This window comes from Lepidochelys kempii, chromosome 2, assembly GCF_965140265.1.
Source record: "Lepidochelys kempii isolate rLepKem1 chromosome 2, rLepKem1.hap2, whole genome shotgun sequence".
Classification (NCBI taxonomy): Eukaryota; Metazoa; Chordata; order Testudines; family Cheloniidae; genus Lepidochelys; species Lepidochelys kempii.
This window is the reverse complement of record NC_133257.1, coordinates 133,192,873-133,216,100: the sequence shown is the minus strand read 5'-3', so window position 1 is coordinate 133,216,100 and position 23,228 is coordinate 133,192,873. Positions and strand designations below refer to the sequence as shown.

The window sequence follows — 23,228 nt, the reverse complement described above, 5'->3', positions numbered from 1 at the left end:
GCCATGGGCATACCAAAATCAGAACATGAGTTTCTAGCTGAAATTTTCAAAAAAGCTGATTGTGGTCTTTTCAAGATTAAATATGATGAATATTTGTGCAGGAACTGTACAAGTGACAACCTATAAGAATTCCATAACAATAATGAAAGGAATCACAGAAGCAGCTGATCTGGCCAAATACAAAACATGAAATTGCCTCTGATTTAGAAATCTGGTCTCATGGTGGAATGAGGATAGCAAATTAGAAATCAAGGAAATAAATAAGGCATACAAGGAAACAAAACACACAATGAATAGAAAAGACTTAGTGAATTACAAAAGATGTAAAGCAGTGGCAGTCAAAAAGACAAAAAAGGGAAGTTTGAGAAATTTCTAAGGGAAATGGAACAAGATTCAAAGCTTCAGAAATACATATGCAAATTCAAAGAATGAATGGAATTCAAAGTAAAAGTAAATGTATACCTGGTTTTATTGTAAACAATGAAATTGTGGTCTCCAACTTAGCAGGGGCAGACATTTTAGCAAAATAATTCCAAAAAGTCAGTAGTGATCTGAATCAAAGCAATGAGCTTTATGAGGAAAAAAAGGAGGTTACTGAGAAAAACTGAACCAATAAATGGCTGGAGAGAATATACTGATATGTTAAACAAAAAATTTAGTATGCAGAAGCTTATTGCAGCCATTAGAAAAATGAAAAATACAGCTCCAGGTAAAGATAACATAAGTAATTAAATGATTCAACACTTGTCAGAAGAGAGTCTAAAGATTCTATTGCAGCTGTATAGTGATATATGGGCGGGGGGAAGGAGGGAAGGACTACGATCAATAGAATGGAAACAGCATTGATGATACCAACTAGGAAACCAGGAAAGTTATGTACAAGACCTGATGCTTACTGTCCTATTGCCCTCATATCATAGGAGGGGAAATTCATGGAAAAAATTATAAATGTCAGACTAGTGGAATAGTTAGAGGAAAATATTATAACTGATATTATAACTGAGGTACAAAGTGGTTTCAGAAAAGGAAGATGCATAGTTAACCACATAGCGAGACTAGAAATGGAGATACAAAAAAGCATAAGGACTAAGAACTTTAAAAGAGTCTTCTGGGACATAGAAAAAGCACATCACATGCTATGGAGGCAAGGCCTCCTATATACACTAACCAAAATTGGAATAAAAGGAAGAATGCTTTTTTGGTGGCTGAAGGACTTTTTAAGTGACAGAACTATACAAATCAAAGTGGCAACTGCTTTATCAAAAGCCTACATGCTGACAAACAGAATTCAACAAGAGAGTATTATCAGCCCTACTTTGTTTTCCATTATGATAGGAGACCTCCCAGAAAGTGTGCAGATGGGACTAAGTATTTCCCTTTTGGCAGATGGCTGTGCTATATGGACTAAGTCGAAAAACTAAGGGAATGCTTTTAACCAGAAAGAAACTTAGGAAAGACTGGAATATATTCCTTTATAGTGAAAAACATTGAGATATTTCAAAATGTTATGTTCTTAGGAGTAGTGTTTGATAATAAATTAACTTGGAAAGGTCACATAGATAATATCATACCAAATGTAAAATAGGATGAACTAACTTAAAAGTATTACTGTAAAAAAATGGTATGCTGATAGGAAGGTACTGATGATGCTGTACAGAACATTGATACAACAAGCTTTAGACTATAGATGTCAAGTTTTTGGTTCAGTCTCAGAAACAACTCTTAGAAATTTGGAACTGCTTCAGGCCCGAGCTCTGTGATTGGCATGTGCAGTGATAACACCGGTGTATGTGCTGCAAGTAACCACTGGAGAAGCACCTATATATCTAAGGATGATACTATTAGATCTATCCTTCTGGGCAAAGGTAAAAGGGAATCATGAAAATAGAAGCATACATCAGATTTATGAGGCTTGCTGGGAGCTGAGTAGACAATTATGTTGATTGCCACAGACTTCCTCATACTCATACAGGATCAAAAAATGTGTAAAAGATATATGTAAAAATGGAATATTGAGATAACTAAAACTTTTTTGCAAGAAGAAAAGGACTTGTGGCACCGTAGAGACTAACAAATTTATTTGAGCATAAGCTTTCGTGAGCTACAGCTCACTTCATTGGATGCACCCTATGAAGATGGATTAGAGGATTAGGACTATGAGGATTAGAACTATGTGACTGGTTGAAGCTGTAATTTTATCTGATTCCTTATAAGGGATTATGACAATAAGAATTCGGAGTTCAGAAAACAGAATAAGGGAGATAATGTTCCAAAATACGAAAATAATGCAAGCCTGCACCTGTGTGACAATAGCACAGATTCTGGCGCATACGGAATACCTGTAAATGAGATGGCTGACAAGAATGTAAAAGTATGTTCATGAAGGAACTTGCCCAGGAATGGCAAGAACTATGGATGAAGGAAACAAAAAGACTGAAGTTTAATGATGTATCCTCAAAAATCAAGGATAATTAAAATTATTAATAATAATTAAAAATCAAGGACTATATTCCACAGTCATGATAGAAAAAGTGAAACTGTCATTTTTAGAGTGTTAACAGGCCATTGTGCCTTAAATAATAATTCAAACTTATTTAAACAAACAAAGAAACATAAAGATGGTTTGTGTAATGTGCGCAAAACCAAAGAAACTGTTGATCATGATCTATGGCATTATGGACAGTATTCTATAGAAAGAAAGTTTCTTTATGAAAAATTGAGTTGGTTTAGAATCAAAGATTTTTCCCCAGAAGGACTAGTAAGAATATTGGGAAAATGGAATAGTGGGGAAAAAAAGCTTTGTTGTGTTCCCTTGAGGACATTAGACTGAGTGAAAGGATATTAAAAACAAACAAAACAAAACACTTTTCTAAAAATGAAGGAAGGAAGTGGCGGTCATAGCCTCATACAACGAGGCTGCTCCACCAAAAAAAACAGAGACAAAGAAGGGGCTCCAGAGAGAAAGCCTGTAGTCACTCTTATGGTAGTAGGGAAAGAAGAGACCTTCAGGGAACAAAAAGACTCTTGCAGGGCAAGTAGAAAGCCCAGGGAAAATCTTGGTAGGAAGAAGTCCAAGGAGGACTAGTGCGGTGGTATGAAGCCCCTGAGAAAGAGACATGGACTACACCCTGAGAAAGGATGTACAGACCATTGGGTCCAGAATTGAGGGTGGCAGACAGGATGGAGGGATCAGACATTTGTTTTTGTTGGCCTTTCTGTTACTCCAGAAGGGAAGGGAATAAAAATGATCTGTTTGGAGTGCCAAATCATGAGAAGAGATGAACCACCTCAGGACTGAGTGACCATCAGCAGCGGGTACTAGACAGGACAGAGCTGCTTCGCCATGCTGGCCATAAGAGAACACACCAGTAGTCAGTCCATTCTTCTACACACCCCTAAGCATCTTGAAAGCTGAGAAATTCAGAAAGACAGTTTATTTAGAACAGGGCTGCAGAACACAAAATGTTATACATAGAAGGCTCTGATAGTCTCTGGCCTGGTTTGGCAGAAGGGCCTTAACAGGAGTTCTGGGAGGCATTGTGAATATGACAAGGTGGCAATACATCTGTTGCTCACACCTTAAAGTGGTTCAGACTTCCCTCTCCTTTTTGGCTGTCCTGCTCTGCAAAGCAGGGTCCTCAACACCAATCTAGTTCCTGTCCCCGTTGGGAGCTATTGGTGCTATCCCTGCACAGTCATTATGATGGGAACACAATAAACATAATATATGGTGGGCCTTTGTGTAAGAGTGGAGGGAAGGTTCTTTAACTTTCTACCTGAATAATTGGTGCAGTGCAGAGGCCAGGCACGAATCTGGCCCTAAGTGTTCTAGCTAATTGTGAAACAGCTTTTCCTGGTTGCTGAGTGAGTGCACAAGGATAATTATAGTTCCCTGTACTCAGGGGAAGGTGGTGACTCTTTTGTTTTGTTTTCCATAGAGACGTAGGGCAATGGGCCCTCTCCCCTTCATCTTGGCTTAAAGGGCAGTACAGCAGAGGCTATGTCTAAATGGCACAATGTGGTTTATACTGATCCTCAAGGAAATGGATACTTTGGCATTCTGTTAGTCAACGCCCTGCCACCTGGTTAATATTTGTACTCATTCATTACTTTGGGGGGCAGTTTTGGGATATGAATAAGAATAAATAGACATATAGTCTCCCTAGCTGAGCTATAGGGAACAATGCTCTTCAGAAAGGGAATAGCTTTTCTTTCAGTTAGTGAATTATGTTCCGGTCAGTCAGTCTCATTCCCTTTTAAGCTCTGGTAACAAAAGTCAGATGGTTTCTTATGACTGGGAGTGGGATCCTGGATAGTCAATTTGCTGGGTAAACTGCAGGAGTAGATTAGCTGGAAATAATACTTAAGAGACAAAGTGTTCAGGGCATTTCTTCCACTTTATTCAGCACAGCTCTGACTTACAGTGGCTCATGCTTCAGTCCATCACACATTCATACTGTTCTCAGATGCATAGCTGACTACACACAGTCACCAGAACAAGTAGAGTTCCAAACTGTACATTCCCTTAAAGGGGTTATATCCAATGATACTGTAGAGCCATTAGTTGTGGACTGGTCTATAAGATGCCATGGGACCTAGTTAGACTCTTGTTCATAGTATTACTGTGGCCTTTATTTTTATTTAAAGTTAATTTGAGTGATGTTATATTACACTGTCGAGGGTTTGGCTCTGGCGGCTACAGTCTTGAGTTCAACAGAGTTACCTCTGCCTATTTTAGATCTAGAGCTCATAGGAACACATGAAACCATAGGCAAGTAACACATACAATCACAAGAACAAGATCCAAAGCTATGAATGTCACAGCATATAGAACTCCTAGATATATCCATATGCCAGTTATAACCACAGAAATACTCATATCCTTCTAGATAGTGTTAGGGTCTGATGGCTCTTCCGGGGGTGGTTCCTGCTGGAGTTTTCCCAGAAGAAGCTCATTTTCCCCACTCTGGTGACCCTGTTTTTAGAATGTAATTGTGCCTATATCTACATGAAAGTGTCAACCCTCTTTTTCCTTATTGATCTGGTGACCCCTAAAAACTTGAGGTATCCCAGTTCCTATAGGCTGTGTATAGTTCCTGTTATTCTCATTAGCATTGACACACAACCTGTTATTGACACTGTGCCCGCAAGGGCTGGGGGGGAAGATACCAGCGAAAGGAGGACACTCAGGCCTAAGAATAGTAAACTATGCTTTATTGAAGGAAGAACTTACGCTCCAATCTGCGTGGGGAGCCCCTAGGATGCATGGAGGGGCTGCAGGGGACTCTGGCCATTCGGGACAGCTGACCAGGCAGGACTCCGCCAGGGGGAGTCCTCTATGGTGCTATATTCTCTGTGGTTATCTTTGGGTTACATGGGATCAACAGCCGGTTACATTCTTACATGTATGATTTATGCTTATTACATAAACTGACTTGTTTACAGGCAAAAATATGCTGAGCTATTCTACAATATCTTTTGGCAGGGTCTGTCAGACAAATTTCACTGAAACTGCCTGCATCCTCCGCTTACCTCCAGTCACATACTCAGTCCACCACTTAGCTCCTCGCCAATCTTCTGCAACCTTGCCCCTATAGACACACAACCTGTGTTAAAACATATATTAGAGATAGATGTGTCTCTACAGCATTTTTGTAAATTAAAATTAATCTTCCGGCTAATTTTTTGCAATATTACCCCTTGGTACCTTTTTTCCATAATCATATGGAATTGGGCTATTCTTTAGTCACCTACTTATGTCAGCATTTTTTATATTCAAGGCCAAAAATAGCTAAGCTAAAATCTTGCAGGCCTCAGCCTACAGTTCTTGTGTTTCAGCCTTTCTTACTTAGATATCTGATACATAATTATTCCTTCTAAATAATGATCAATCTTATACTTCTATAATCCTACAATTTAAGTCTATTTAACACACAATGACTATATATAACATGACATGCAAATTAATCATAACATCACACAATAAATGAATAATAAACTAAAATCATTGACTACTTTACAAAGGTTCAGAAGAGCTCAGTTTTGTTGTTTAGCCACCAGCCTGAATTGGGAGTCACGTGGAGCCACATCACCCCTGAGGAGGTCCAGGAACGGTTGTGCTTCAAGGTTGTAGTACAGTAGTTCTCAACTCTGGTCCACCGCTTGTTCAGGGAAAGCCCCTGGTGGGCCGGGCCGGTTTGCTTACCTGCTGCGTCTGCAGGTTTGGCAGATTGCAGCTCCCACTGGTCATGGTTCGCTGCTCCAGGCCAATGGGGGCTGCGGGAAGTGCAGCCAGCACATCCCTCGGCCCACGCAGCTTTCCGCAGCCCCCATTGACCTGCAGCGGCGAACCGCGGCCAGTGGGAGCCGCGATTGGCCGAACCTGCAGACGTGGCATGTAAACAAACAGGCCAGGGCCGCCAGGGGCTTTCCCTGAACAAGTGGCATCCCAAGTTTGGGAAACACTGCCTTAGTTAATAAGGGCCTGCTTCAGCTATCATTAAAGCTAACAGCAAAATTTACATTGACTTCTGAGGGAGCAGAAGCAGGCCCTAAATGATTTAATTGATTTTTCACTGATGTAGGCAAAAGCAGTAGCTATAGATATTATGTGAGTACAATGGAACACTGGTGGGAAGTGCAGAAATCATCATAACATTTACAAGGGCCCACCTTTCTATGCAATTCCAGCTGATAAGTTCATGAAGGCAAAAGAAAAAAATAAGAAAAGGATATGGTGTTGTCATGGAAAACAAAGGCAAGATTACTGTAGATAACATGTGAGTGGAAAATGAGATGTACAGAGCAGGTAGTTCTAGGGGCAGAGTGTACTACTTCAACCTGGTGCTCTTGGTGCTGAGTAAAGGAAGACAGAAGGAAGCTAGAATAATAAAAATAGGGATTGGTAAGAAAGTTTGTCTAAAGTTGTTGTTTTTTTTTTTTTAAACCTGGAATATTTGCTCAGAATGAGAATTAGACCTTTAGGGGTGGAGGGTAGTGGAGGTTAATGAAAGCTAAATTAATTGTCTGTTTCATGCATTTTCTATTATTGGTACAGACCAGAAGTATGTTACGAATTTTTCCAGTTAGGACACGTACAGTTCGTTTCTAGGCTGAGGCAACCAAATAAAGACAGACTGCAGAGTATCTCAAAGTTTGTAGGTTTATTACGCTCGAGCGTGGTACCGCTCTGTTAAGCAGAACGGGACCCCGATTACAGGTTACACAAAGTTTATATACTGTTGGCAAAACATCCTGCCTGTGTGCCTCGGGGGGCCTAAACCAATAAACAGGCCTTCTCCTTATCTATTACCAATCCCCTGCAGCCACCTTCCCCATGCAAAAAAGCTGAATTAGCAACTATTTCAGGCATGTCGGCTGGTTCCTGTCTCCTTTGTTTCCCTTATCTTGAAACTGTCCGGCTGTCCACCCTGAAGGATCCTCCCTTGGTACGTGATGTGCTCGCTTCTAGTTAATGGCCGAGAGGAAATCCAAAATGGAGTCACATATGCTAACTAGGTTGATTTCCCCTAACAAGTAGAAGTATTAAAAATGATAATATAAGGAAGGTTGTTCAACACAATATTCCCAGCTGGAAATACTGGGCATTCACAGAAGGTAGAGAAGCTCTGGAAACAATCCTGTATTTTTTTTCATAGACTCCAAAGCCAGAAGGGACCATTGTGATAATGTTGTCTGACCTCCTGTATAACGCAGGCCATAGAACTTCCACAAAATAATTCCCAGAGTATATCTCTTAGGGAAAAAATTCCAAGCGTGATTTAAAAACCATCCATGAGCTAGACACCACCATGATCCTTGGTAAATTGTTCCAATAGTTAATTTATCTCATTGTTAAAAAATACACATCTTATTTCCAGTCTGATTTTGTCTAGCTTCAATTTCCAGCCATTGTGTCATGTTATTCTTTTTTCCCTAGGTTAAAGACTTATTAAGGTTATTAAATATTTGTTCCTCGTGTAGATCTTTGTATACTGTAAACAAGTCACCTCTTAGCAGTCTCTTTGTCTAGCAAGACAGATTGAGCTCCTTGAGTCTATAAGAAATTTTTAATAATACTTTAATCATTCTCCTGGTTCTTCTCTGAACCATCTCCAATTTATCAACAATATCTTTGAACTGTGGGCACCAGAGCTGGACACAATATTCTAGCAGTAGTCACAGCAACGCCAAATACAGAGGTAAAATAAAATTAGTACTCTTACACGAGATTCCCCTGTTTATACATCTAAGGACTGCATTAGCACTTTTGGCCACAGCATCATATTGGAAGCACATGTTCAGCTGATTATCTACTATGATCCCCAAATGTTTTTCAGAGTCATTGCAGCCCCCATCCTGCAAGTATGACTTATGTTCTTTGTTCCTAGATGTATACATTTATATTTAGCCTTATTAAAACATACATTGTTTGATTTCACCTAACTTGCTAAGATTGCTCTGTATCAATGACCTGTTCTTTTCACTATCTACGACTCCCCCGTTTTTCTGTGTCATCTGCAAACTTTATCAGTGATGATTTTATGTTCCCTTTCATGTCATTTATAAAAATGTTAAATAGGGTAGGGCCAAGAACTGATCCCTGGGGAACCTGACTAGAAACACATCTACCTGTTCAATGATGATTCCACATTTTGAGACCATCAGTTAGCTATCTGTATATCCATGTAATATGTGTCATTTAAATGTAATATCATTCTAGTTTTTTAATCAAAATGTCATTCAAAATCAAGTCAAATGTCTTCTGGAAGTCAAAGTATCAACCAAACTTGTAATCTCATAAAAAAGTCAAGTTAATTTGACAGATCTATTTTCCATAAAGCCATGTTAATTGGTACTAACTATATTACTGTCTTTAATGCTTTATTAATCAAGTCCAATATCAGCTGCTGCATTATCTTTCCTGGGATTGATGTCAGACTCACAGGTCTTTAATTACCTGGGTTCTCTTTGAATCCTGGCACAGCATTAACATTCTTCCAGTCTTCTGGAACTTCCCCAGTGTTCTAAGACTTATTGAATATCAACATTAAAAGTCCAGGCTGCTCCTCAGGCAGCTTTTTAAAATTCTTGGATGCAAGTTATCTGGATCTGCTGATTTTAAAATGTCTAATTTAAGTAGATGCTTTTTAATATCTTCCTGAGATACTAGTGGAATGGAAACAGTGTTATCATATGTGACTACATCATCTGTTTTTTCCTCCAAATACAGAACATAAATATTTATTGAACACTTCTACTGTTGCTGCATTATTGTTCATAATTCTACCATTTACATCTAGAAATGGACAAATACCCTTGTTAGGATTATTTTCGTTTCTAATATATACTTAAAAAATTCCGTCTTATTGTTCTTAATTCTGCAACCCATAGATTTCTCCTTGTCACTCTTTGCCTCCCTTATCAATTTTCTACAGTTCCTAGCTTCTAATTTACATTCATGACTATCAACTTTCCTTTTCTTCCTTTTTTATATATTACTATTTTATTTTTTTTATATCTGCCCTTGTAGTAGTAGGATTTTATGTTTGTATTTTATATATTTTAGAATGAAGGATAAAGAATAATAATATAGTAAGTATTAAATGTATTGGTGTATGATTTGATCATATTCTGCCAGCCACCCTTTTTGAATAGCAGAAAGGAATGGCCTAATGGGCCATCAGCCAGAATCTCTGTCTGGACTGATTTCAAGGGAGTAACAGACCTTTGAGGGTCACCAATTTGTTGTAGGTTTAGCATTTTAAAATAAGTAAAAGAATGCCATGATTGCTTTCTTTTCCATTGCAATTTAATATTCCTGTTCAGAATGTTCTGTGTAAATTAATTCTGTTTTGTGTGTGAATGAGGACTGTATGTGTAAAGAGATAAGTGTGAAGGCCATCGCTGAACAAGATGTGCAAGGGAGGAACCGGAGACAGATGCAAGGGCACCAGCAGGCTGCAACACACCTCTGTTGAAATGTCAGAGGAGGGCAGACTGATGACCCTAAAGATGAGGCAGGTACCTATCAATGGGGATAAGATAGTGGTGATCAAAACCAGCACGGAATAACTCCCAGAGGAACTTGATGTAAAGAATGAGAATGACAATTTAAGAAAACAAGTACTCGTCCAACAACAATTGATTACAACATGACGGTGCAAGAATTGCTGGTCCCAATGAAGGAAAATCACTATATAAACAGGGTGCCTTGCCATGAAACTTTAGGCTCATTCTGCCAAGACTTCCCCGGAGCATCATGTTGCAACCGACAGAACCCAGCTCCTCCTACCCGTGATCAACCTAGCTGGCCATTAGATTGATTCGGACTCTGGACTGGTAACCATAACATCGACTGGTGGGACAGTGTGTGTAGTGTGACTGAATGCATATGCTAATGGTTGTATCTTCAATAAACGTGCTGTATTGCCTTTTCTCCTGAAAAAGATCCTGTGTGCTTCTTATAAGCATAACAGATTCACTTCCCCTCTAAGCCTGGTGGTTTTTTAACCAATATGGCCTTCTTCCTCAGTTGTGGGATTGGGCATCTAGTAAAATGTTCTTAAACAATTCCCAATTATCAGTCACATTTTTCTGATTAAAGTCTTCCTTCCAGCTGATTTGGCTAATAATTGTTTTCAGTTTTGTGAAATTGGCCCTTTTAAAGCACCAGGTATATACATCAGTGGTCTGAACTTTATTTGGTTTGCACATTATGAATATGATCAAATCATGATCACTTTTATCTCAGTTATCATCAGTTATTAGTTCTGTGATCAGTTTCTCTTTATCTGTCAAGACAAAGTCTAATACAGAATTTCTCCTGTGTAAGATGCAGAACTTTTTGACTCAGGAAATTGCGATCTATAATATTTGCAGGAAGATTGACTGATATTCATCCTAAATTTCCCTTTGCTTACATTTTATCCCATTACTCCTAGTATCTAGTATACTCCTATAATCTTTGATAAGCACCATATTTAATGAATCCACTCCCTCTTTGGTGCTTATGAAAGATGAAAACTAAGAAATATTGGGGGAAAATGTAAGAAAAGGGAAATTTGGGATGAATATCAGTCAACCTCTTTTAGTGATGTGTGTTTAGAACTGAATGCAATGTTCCATGTACTGTAATTCCAAAGACCTAGAAACAACTGCTTTAAAGGGCCACAAATGCTGTTGCAATCCACCCCATGCAGTAGAATTGTGGTTCACAAGCTAAGATTTAATGTAAAAATGTTTCTGGACCTTATGTTTCCAAAGAAAGTGCAAACAGAATGTAGACTAGTGCAGTGCTATCTTCCTCAATCTGCAGATGGACTGAAACCAAAGCTGAGGTGTGAACTGACCCATTCAGAGTCGTAGGTTGTTAACAGTACTAATGTTGTCATTGTTACTTTATGTTTTTGGAGTTAACTATTTCACTTATGATTATTTTAGCAGAAATATCCAGCTAATGTACTTATCCCATAGACCCAAATCTTTCCCCATATCTTCATGGATGCCTGAAACTCCAAGTTTCCCCTTTCCAGTTGCCAAAAGCTTTGGCTTTCTCCTGACACCTTCCACAATACAGTACAAAATTCTGCTGCATGTTCCAACTGAAAATGTAGGCACAGAATACCATAAATTGAAAATACTATAGAAATAATCTGAGATGCTATGTTGCTCACATTACATATATAATTCATCAGAAGAAAAAAAATAATTAACTTGCAGATGTCACACAATTTCTCGTCCACAGTAGCGGAGTGCCACAGAATGTAAGTCCACCCTGCCAACAGGTTCAGGTGGCAGTTATTATAGTCAGCGCAGGGATGTTGTATTCATGTCCTGACCTCTCACTTTGCTCATAAATTGCACTGGACACACAGTTTACACTGATCCAACTCTGCATTCACTCCATCAACCACACTGAAGCTAATCCACAATGCAGTTAATCCAGAATTACTGGTATAATTTACAGCAAAAAAATGCTCTACTCTCCTTGCATAGTCCTTTTAAAAGGTCAAGAAAGTTATCCATTTACTCACAAGTAATGAGGTCATCCCATACATGTGCCAATAAAGCCTTTCTGCTTCCACACACCCAATTCTGTATTCTATATATCCATACTAATATATGTATTACAGTAAAACACTCCTAAACTTGAATTTATTAGGTAATAATTCATGCCTAAATACTGTTGTAGCTGTTGATCTTCAGCCTTGTGCCTAACATATTGGATGTGAATGATTGCATAGTAACTCCAGCTTTATTGTGATTCATTGCTTAACTACAATAGCATGCACGAGAGAGGGACCCTAACAATATGTCACAGTGATACAGTAAATAACTTTACCTTCAACGATGAATTTAATACAGTCCCATAACATAACCCTCATAACTTCTCCATGACTTCCTGCATATGGAGAATTTTACACCACTCTCAATGTGCTGTAAAAAAACAAAAAACAAAAAAAACCAAACCCCCTCTTATTTAAGGATTGCTGCCTATTCGGAACCTATCTGTGAACTGAGGGGTCAACAATCAGTACTAGTACACAATTGTAAACTTATGTCATGTTTGTTGGTTTATGTGCATTAGAGGCTGTGATGGGGTATACAAACCCCAGCCTCGGCCAGAAGGGATTAAAAGGCAATACTGGGCCCTGATAGTCCAGCCCCTCCAGGTCGGCCAAGCATGCTTAGACTGGAGGAGTGGTTCAAAAGGAAACTCAAAGGAGCGAGCAAGAGAGGAAAAACAAAAAGCAGAAATGGATTTCAAGAAGTTGCTGAAGTGGGTCAGCAGAAGCAGCAGAAGAACCCAATTTGTCCAGCAACTCACTGCCAGCAGCAGGTGATCCAGCAGCAGCAGATGATGATTAAAGAAAAGGCAGTGCAGCAACAATTCATCCAGGAGATTGTGATGCTCCTATAGCTGCCTGGGGCAGCAGCACCTCTCACAGTGGGAGAGGGAGGTACAGACTCAATGCCACCTATCTTGGTGAAACCAACAAAGATGGGGATGCATATGGTACCGCATCACATTTAAGAGGGTTGCTCTCATGGCTCAATGGCCCATGGAAATCTGGGACACCCTATTGGCCCCCTACTTGATGGGCCTGGCCCAGACTGCCTACCAGCACTGTGGCTGCCAAGGATTACACCCAAGTCAAGCAGCCTGGACACCTTGAACATCTTTCCCAAAACCTAACTGGCCAAGGTTCTGACACAAATAATTCCCACTTGGGGCGCAGTCCCAGGCTGTCATCCAGAGTCTGAAAGGTTATTGCCGGCAGTAGTTCCAGCCAGAGGGATGCATGGGGGTTCTGCATGGTAGTTCAAGGGGCAGAGAAGGTCATCATAGAGCAGTTCACACAGATTGTCTGGGGGAGACGGGGGCGGGGGTGATGGGGGCGGACTGGTTGGTAAGACACCACCCCAAAACTTTGGCAGAGGCCATTGCCCTGGTGTAGAATTATTGGGCCTGAAGCAGAAATGCTAAAGGTCAACCCTCTGAACCCTCAGGGCACATGCACCAGTGATCCCCGAATCCAACCAAAGGATCCTAGTGAACTGGGTAGATTCGATGTTACAAAGACCTCACAAGGAGGCCAGAAGCATACCCTCAGCCTGTTAGCAGGGATCTGGACCCAATGGTGTGTCTTTACCCACAGGGGCTATCCCCCCTCAGGAGGATTAATGACAGAGCCACATTTTACCATGGAGGCATGCTTCACCTGCAGGCTACAAGGCCATTGCTGGGGAGTGGGAGGGTGGGGGTCATCATTCATGGATTGTAATTACCAGCAGGCCTGGACAGCAGATAGCCAGACTTGGAAGAAGGGCCCAGGGAAAATGGTGGTCCCCATACAAGTGGACAGAGTAACCATACAAGGACTGATAGACTGTAGCTGCAGTCAGACCCTGGTCAGGTGGTGGGACCAGGAGGGAAGCATAGAGGTATGATCTACCTCCAGTGTGTCCACAGAGACATGCAACCCCACACAACAAGCGAGGTGAGGTTGACCATGCAAAACCACGCCAAAATGGTACAAAGACCTGGCCTATTCGATCATCCTGAGGTGGGACTGGATGTTTTAGGAAAAGGTTGTCCAGAGATGGGGCGGTTCATCCCAAGCAGAGACAGAATTGAGGCTGATAGACCCAAGAAGAGAGGAGATGGCTGCTGTGGGCAAGAAATGGCACCATGAGGAGAGTGCCCTGGAGGAAGACAAAGACCCAGGGGAAGGACTGTCCTTGTGGGTGAATGAACATGCCCCAGAGCCAAACCAGAGCAGTACGGGCTCATCACCACCACTCAGAATGGAATTCCAGTCTGGCAAGGCAGACTTTGTAGAATAACAAAGGGATGACCGAACCCAAAGGGATGACAGGTTAATCTGCAGCTCGCCCACTTGGATGGCATGGTACTAGAACCTCGATAACTTACATAGGGGCCTCATTTTGAGATGGTTGAAGAAAAGGCATATCAGCCCATGAAGGATTCCAAGACAAGGGAGGTGAGAATGCAGCTTCTAGAACCAAGAAAGTTCTGAAGGGGAAGGTCCTTCCACTGGCACATGCAATACTGTGGAGGGGCCATCTAAAGATTGAAAAAAAAACACTTGACATTGTGCTATGTGGTTCTACTGGCCAGTCATCACTCAGAGGAGCAGGATTTTTGTGCGTCATGCTTCAAGTGCCACTGGATGGGTACCTAAAAGGTCCAAACCACCTGCCCATCCTCCTACCACTGCTTAAAATAGGGATGCCATTTGAAAGGATAGGTGTGGACCTGATGGACTAGTTAGAAAAGTGCACAGCTGTGTACAAATGCATAGTGGTGATACTGGAGTATTCCACCCGATACCCTGTGGCTTTCCCTCTCCAATCTGCTATGGTGGCCATCATTGCCAGTGAACTTTTGAAGGTGTTTTCCCAGGTGGATATTCCGAAAGATATGCTAACAGAGCAGGGAACAAACTTTACCTCACAAGTAATGAAGGAGCTATGTGACCAAGCCATGTGACCTACTAAAGGTCAAGTCCTTGAGAATATCTGTATACTACTTTCAAACCATTGGTATTGGTGGAACAAGACATTGAAGACCATGTTGAAGAATTTCAGAGCCACTGATCCATGACATCGGGGCTGCCTGCTCCCAACTCTTCTGTTCACTGTCCATGAGGGCCCCCAGGCATCCACAAACTTCTTTGCATTCAAATTTTTGTACCAAAGGCAGCCATGGGAGATTCTGGATCTCCCCACAAAATGCTGGAAGAGTGGGACTCCAGAGCAATCAGTGTGGTGCAGTACATTATTCAGCTCAGACAGAAGTTGAAGACCCTGGAGGGTGGAAGAGGTTGCCAGGGAAACCCTGTAGAGGGCACAGCACAACCATAAGTAGGCCTATATCAAGGAGGCCCAACTATGCAAGTTCCACCCAGGAGACTGAGTGTTGCTTCTGCTGCCAACATCAGAATCCAAGCAATTAGCTCAATGGCAAGGACTCTTTGTGGTGGTGAGATGTGTGGAGGCAGTTGATTATGAGGTCCAGCAACCCTGGAGGAAGAAGCAGACCCAGCTGTATCACATAAACTTATTAAAGGTGTGGAAGAACTAGCAGGGTCTCTTTGTCACCCCATTCATGCACACACCCCGACCCTGAGCTCAGCTCTCAGGCTTCTATGTCCCAAGGTCACTGCCCCCCCCATGCCATCGGGAGAAATCTGCAACCTGACCAAGAACAGCAAGTTTGTCAGCTGATTGCCTCATTCCCATAGGTGTTCTTAGTGGTGCCCAGGTAAATGAATTTGATGTTCCACCATATTGACACTAAACCAGGATGGAAGGTGTGCAAGAGCCTATGGCCCCTTCTGTGAGAAACAGTGTGCCAGAAGCTTCAGGCCATGTTAAATCTAGAGGAACTGGAAGAGTTGCACACTGAGTTGTAAAGCCCCATTGTGGTTGTGCCCAAACAAGATGGGACAACATGGGTCTGCATCGATTTCTTCAAGGTGAATGCAATTTCAACATTTAATGCATACCCCATGCCCAAGCTCAATGAACTATTAGAAAGACTGAAGGCAGCCGAGTATATATCCACCCGCTACTTGACAAAGCAGTATCGGCAGATTGCTTTGATGCCCACATGTAAAGAGAAGACTGCCTTCTCCATGCCATTCATGTTACATCAGTTTAAGACCATGCCCTGCAGACTCTGAGGGCTGCTGCCATCTTTCAGCGGCTTATGAATAGAGTGCTGCAACTGTATGTGATGCACCTGTGTCATCATATACAATAAAGCACATTACTGCAATACTACAAGCGGTTAAGGAAGCCAGCCCATGCCAACCAAGAGCTGCCTGGCCACCCTGGGAGGACAATTATGACCTCTAGTGGATGAAGTCCAAACCCTAGCAGACTGACCCTTATCCTTCACAAAGAAGCAACATCACCATTTCTTGAGATTAGTGGGTGATTCATCCCAAACTTTGTGACTATTGCTGCCCTTTAACAGACCTAGTAAAAGATTATGTGTCCAAAAATATCAGCTGGACAAAAAGCTGTGACAAGACATTCAGAGCACTGAAAGACCCGCTAGGTACTCTAGCTAGGTACACCTAAACTTCGCAAAGCCATTTATCACACAAAGCAACATATCCAACAGTGAAATGGACCATTTATGCCCTGAAATATTACTTGCAGGGGGAGCCAATCTGCCTAGTAACTGAGAATACACCATTCTATTGGCTGAACTCCATGAAAAATCACAATCCGCTCATCACATGGTGGTACTTCTCACTGCAGCCATATTGCTTCCAGAGCTTTCATGGAAAATAAAAATGCTGGTTTATTTTCCTGAGATGGAGGAGACCCAGAGGAGATCCAAATCAGCCCCATAACACCATGACTCAGGGGCTGACAGGGAGAGTATGTGATGAGACACACAGACCCTACACTGGGCCCAAAGGGGTTAAAAGGCAATGCTGGGCAGAGGTAGCCTAGCCTCCAGGCCTTCCAAGCATGATCCAACTGGAGGAGTGGGTTAAAAGGGAGCTCAGAAGCCAAGGCTCAGGTGGTAAATAGGCTGCAGGAAAAATGATTCTGTCTGGCTTTCCAGAGAAGGAAGGTTGAGCCTGAGAGGGGACTGCAGGTCAGGCAAGGCAGTGTGTTCTCTAGCCTGCACCCCCTTTGAAAACCTGCAGGGCCCTGACTCTTTTTGTTAAGCAATCGACTGTTTGGACTCTAGGAACCATGCCCCAAACTGAAGGAACACATAAGTAGGAAGTAGCCCAGGGCAGCAGACTTAGCTCTGGTCTACACTACGAGTTTAGGTCAAATTTAGCAGCGTTAGATTGATTTAACCCTGCACCCGTCCACACAACAAAGCCATTTTTGTCGACTTAATGAGCTCTTAAAATCGATTTCTGTACTCCTCCCGACTAGGGGATTAGCACCGAAATTGACATCGCTGGGTCAAATTTGTGTTAGTGTGGACACAATTCGATGGTTTTGGCCTCTGGGAGCTATACCATAGTGCTCCATTGTGACCACTCTGGACAGCACTCTCAACTCTGATGCACTGGCCAGGTAGACAGGAAAATCCCCTCAAACTTTTGAATTTCATTTCCTGTTTGGCCAGCATGGCAAACTGATCAGCACAGGTGACTGTGCAGATCTCATCAGCAGAAGTGACCATGGAGTCCCAGAATCGCAAAAGAGCTCCAGCATGGACTGAATGGGAGGTACTGGATCTGATTGCTGTATGAGGAGAAGAATCAGTGCAGGCAGAACTCTATTCCAAAAGACGACATGCCAATATATATGCCAAAATCTCCAAGGGCATGATGCACAGAGGCTATAACAGGGACACACAGCAGTGCCACATGAAAATTAAGGAGCACAGGGAAGCCTATCAAAAAACAAAGGAGGCAAACGTTCGCTCCAGGTCAGAGCCTCATATATGTTGCTTCTATGATGAGCTGCATGCAATTTTAGGGGGTGCCCCCTACAATTACCCCACACCTGTATGTGGACTACTGCAAGGGAGTCTCACGCAATGGGGATGAGGATTTTGGGGACGAGAAAGATGATAAGGAGGGGGAGGTTGAAGATAGCACACACCAGGCAAGTGGAGAAACCATTCTCCTGGACAGCCAGGAACTGTTTATCACCCTGTAGCCAATACCCTCCCAACCCTCCCAAGGCATGCACCCGGACCTTGAAGGCAGAGAAGGAACCTCTGGTGAGTGTACCTTTGTAAATATAATACACGGTTTAAAAGCAAGCGTGTTTAATTATTAATTTGCCCTGAAGACTTGGAATGCATTTGTGGCCAGTACAGCTACTGGAAAAGTCTGTTATCATTTCTGGGGATTGAGCAGAAATCCTACAGGGACATTTCAATGAAGCTCTACTCCCAAAGCCTTTGCAAAAGGTTTCTGGGGAGGGCAGCCTTATTGCATCCTCCATGGTAGGACACTTTACCCCGGCAGGCCAGTAGCACATAGTCTGGAATCATTGCATAAGAAAGCATGGCAGGGTGTGGTCCCGGTGTTTGCTGGCATTCAAGCAACATCCGTTCTTTATCTCTCTGAGTTATCCTCAGGAGAGTGATATCATTCATGGTCACCTGGCTGAAATAGGGGAATTTTATTAAGGGGACATTCACAGGTGGCTGTTCCTGCTGGGATGTTAACCTGTGGCTGAAAAGAAATCATCCCCGCTGTTAGCCATGCGGTGGGGAGAAGGGTGAAGCGATCATCTCAGAAAATTGGGGGATGGGGGGGATTAGTTGGGTTTGTGCTGCATGTTAACCCAAAAACATCAATCCCTCCTTTTAAATGGCAATGTGTCTTTTTTCAATTTTACTCTCCTTTTTTTTTCCCTCTTGCAGCTGCAAATGTTTCAACGCTGCCACTAGCATCTCCGTCCCAGAGGCTAGCGCAGATAAGAAGATGAAAAAAATGCACTCGTGATGAAATGTTCTCTGAGCTCATGAAGTCCACCCGAACTGAAAGAGCCCAGCAGAATGTGTGGAGGCAGACAATGGTAGAGTCCAGGAAAGCACAAAATGAACGTGAGGACAGGAGGGATGCGACAGAGGACAGGTGGTGGGATCAAGAGGAAAGGTGGCGGCAGCATGATGAGAGGAGGCAGGATGCAATGCTGAGGCTACTGGAGGATCAAACTGATATCCTCCGGTGTAGGTTGAGGTGCAGGAAAGGCACAGACCGCCACTGCAGCCCCTGTGTAACCAACCGCCCTCCTCCCCAAGTTCCATAGCCTCCTCACCCAGATGCCCAAGAGCACTGGGGGTGGGGGGACCTCCGGGCACCCAACCACTCCACCCCAGAGGACTGCCCAAGCAACAGAAGGCTGGCATTCAATAAGATTTGAAGTGCAGTGTGGCCTTGTCCTTCCTTCCTCCCCCACCCCTCCCAGGCTACCTTGGCAGTTATCCCCCCATTTGTGTGACGAATTATTAGAGAATGCATAAATTGAAACAACAACAACTTTATTGCCTCTGCAAGCGGTGATTGAAGTGGGAAGGGGAGGGCGGTTGGCTTACAGAGAAGTAGAGTGAACCAAGGGAGTGGGTTTTAATGAAGGAGAAACAAACAGAACTGTCACACCGTAGCCTGGTCAGCCATGAAACTGGTTTCCAAAGCTTCTTTGATGTGCAGCGTGCCCTGCTGTGCTCTTCTAACTGCCCTGCTCTCTGGCAGCGTGTAATCAGCAGCCAGGCGATTTGCCTCAACTTCCCACCCCAATATAAATGTCTCCCCCTTACTCTCACAGATATTATGGAGCACACAGCAAGCAGAAATAACAATGGGAAGGTTGGTTTCGCTGAGGTCTAACCAAGTCGGTAAACTGCGCCAGTGCGCTTTTAAACGCCGAAATGCACATTCTACCACCATTCTCCACTTGCTCAGCCTATAGTTGAACAGCTACTGACTACTGTCCAGGATGTCTGTGTACGGCTTCATGAGCCATGGCATTAAGGAGTGGGCTGGGTCCCCAAGGATAACGATAGGCATTTCAACATCCCCAACGGTTATTTTCTGGTCTGGAAAGTAAGTCCCTTGCTGCAGCTGTTCATACAGACCAGAGTTTCTGAAGATGCGAACATCATGTACCTTTTCCGGCCATCCCACTTTGATGTTGGTGAAACATCCCTTGTGATCCACCAGTGCTTGCAGCACCACTGAAAAGTACCCCTTGCGGTTTATGTACCGACTGCCTTAGTGGTCAGGTCCCAAGATAGGGATATGTGTTCCGTCTGTTGCCCCATCACAGTTAGGGAATCCCATTGCAGCAAAGCCATCCACTATGATCTGCACATTTCCCAGAGTCACTACCCTTGATAGCAGCAGCTCAGTGATTGTGCTGGCTACTTGGATCACAGCAGCCCTCACAGTAGATTTGCCCACTACAAATTGATTCCTGACTGACTGGTAGCTGTCTGGCATTGTAAGATTCCAGAGAGCTATTGCCACTCACTTGTGAACTTTGAGGGCTGCTCTCGTCTTGGTATTCTTGTGCTTCAGGGCAGAGGAAAGCAAGTCACAAAGTTCCATGGAAGTGCCCTTACGCATGCAATAGTTTCGCAGCCACTGGGAATCATCCCAGACCCGCAACACTATGCGGTCCCACCGGTCTGTGCTTGTTTCCTGGGCCCAGAATTGGTGTTCCATGGCATGAACCTGCCGCATTGCCACCACGATGGCCAAATTGCCGGGGCCCGTGCTTTGAGACAAGTCGGTGTCTATGTCCTCATTGCTCTCATCACTGCGCTGCCATCACATCCTCACCTACTTTTGCAGGTTCTGTTTCTGCATATACTGCATGATAATATGCGAGGTGTGTACAATGCTCATAACGGCCGCAGTGATCTGAGCGGGCTCCATGCTTGCCATGGTATGGCGTCTGCAGGAGAACAGAGTTTCAGGGGAAGCGGTGTATGGATGACCAGTTTTGCAGACCTAAACCACAGTCTGCTGCCAGGACACAACAGCTGAGTGGGCTGCATGCTTGCCATGGTATGGTGAGACAAGAGCAGCCAAGCAGAGTTGCAGCGGAAGCGGCCCTGCAAGACCACCAGAAGAGCAGAGTGCCAGTGGAAGCAGTGGATGATGACGGCCATATAGAGGACCTGTGAGGTGGATTCATAGCATCAGGAGAGCAGAGTGGCAGAGGAAGCGGCGGATGACAACGATGGTTAGCAGTCTTACTGCACCGTCTGCTGAAAGCAGTATGGCGCCCGCATGGAAAAAAGGTGCAAAACGACTGTCTGCCATTGCTTTCACGGAGGGAGGGGCAACTGACGACATGTACCCAAAAGCACCCATGACAATGTTTTAGCCCCATCAGGCATTGGGAGCTTAACCCAGAATTCCAATGGAGACTGTGGGAACTGTGGGATAGCTACGCACAGTGCAACGTTCCAAAAGTTGACGCTAGCCTCGGTACTGTGGATGCACTCTGCCGACTTAATGTGCTTAGTGCATTGGTGTGGGGACACATACAATCAACTCTATAAAATCACTATTTAAAAAAATCGACTTCTATAAATTCGACCTAATTTCGTAGCGTACACATACCCTAACTGCAAGGAGGACCATGCCAGTGTTGCTGCCCACAGGGCCCGGGGCTGGGACCTGGGGGAGAGTGAGTGGCAGAAGCAGAGCTGGAAGAGACTTAGGGGTGTCTACACTTAAAACACTGCAGCTGCACCACTGTAGCACTTCAGTGAAGACACTACCTATGTTGAGAGAATGGGTTCTCCCATTGGCATAGGTACTCCATCTCCCCAAGACAGCAAGAGAATTCTCCCCTTCACTTAGCTACTGCCTCTTGGGGAGATGGAGTACCTTCTGCCACTGTAAATATCCTTCCTCTCTTTGTAATTAATGGTTATGAACAAAGTCAAGTTCCCTTCTTGCTTTTGGTTATACACTGGTTTAGCTGGTAAAATCATGGGATTTTTGCAGATGTCTGGGGGGCATGCTGGTCTTTCAAACACTGGTGCAGGACATGTGCAGGCAAGATCTTCTGTGATTCCCATTGGTATACATGGAATTGAATTATTTTGTAGGTTTTCCTTCCTTCTACCCATCATGGGGAATCCAACCTCTGATGTTAGGACTAGCTATGTAATGCAAATGCCCATAGGATTACAGCATTAATTGGCAGGGAAGAGGGTTATGGTAGGGTGGAAGATACTGCAGATGCCTTTCCAATGAGACTTCATCCTAGTTTCCCTGCCTAAGGGTCTGGATTTTTAGGAATGCCTTAACTCTGATTTTTGTTTCTTTTTAAAACAAAAAAGGGAAAATGAAGAAAAGCAGGATTGGGGGTTGCTTAGGAAGGAAAAAAAGTGCTGCTAAATTGCAGTATACCTGAGTTAACTTTCTGGAAGCAGAATTACCATTAACTGAGCAATCCTACAATCCCGGATCTTAATTTATCTGTATCTAAAACGACAGAACCAATTTTATCAAAATGTTGTCTTTCTTTAATGAGAGCCAGAGGCATTTGGGAGTATGTGAAGACAATGCATGTTTTCCTTAGTTTCTCACTGAAAACTTTGTGTTTGTGCTTCCAGTGGTTGAGCCAATTTTGCTCCAATTTCTTACTTAGATTAATTTTGGGACTGAGATCAGGCAGGAGAATTTTAAATAAAAAAAATAAAATCTTGAACTGTGAAAAGAAAAGTGGGATAGGAGAGAGGGTCTTAGAATGGAAGATGGAACTTAATACCAATCTTTAGCAGCAGGAGATCTCTTATCTGTCAAAGCCATGTCTACTGTGTATAATTTCCATGGTGTGAAATTGATAGTTGATAAAGAAGTTATATGTTGTCGTTAACTCACTTCTCTTTACCCTTCAGTTTATCACAGGGTGTGAAAGTGTTTTTTTTTTTTGGTGGTGGTGGTGGGTTTTTGGTGGTCCATCTTGATTATTTGTTGGAAGACAGATCTGTAGATGTGAGAGTTTATGCTTATGGTAGCTAATAATTCCAAAATGTAACAAATCATTTAGTATGTATACCTGCACAGATTTTGATTCCCTGGAGATATTTCATCTCATTCTCCCTCCAGAAACATGTAGTTTAATTGGAGTTGCAATAAATGTTTCAAGGATATTTTTTTTGCCACATCTTGTGAAATTGACACATGAACTAATGATGAATGTAGAATTGTGACTCATTTTGAAATAGATGGAAAGAAAGC

General features: G+C 42.9%; 1 long non-coding RNA gene across 1 annotated transcript in view; it reads right to left on the bottom strand.

Moving 5' to 3' along the window:
* The window catches only part of LOC140907094 (uncharacterized), a 369,048-nt gene that overhangs the window by 178,839 nt on the left and 166,981 nt on the right, over positions 1 to 23,228 (bottom strand). The window contains exon 3 of the long non-coding RNA XR_012157370.1: positions 5,533 to 5,591. This is a non-coding gene — a long non-coding RNA (uncharacterized lncRNA). The remainder of the gene's footprint in view (positions 1 to 5,532; positions 5,592 to 23,228) is intronic.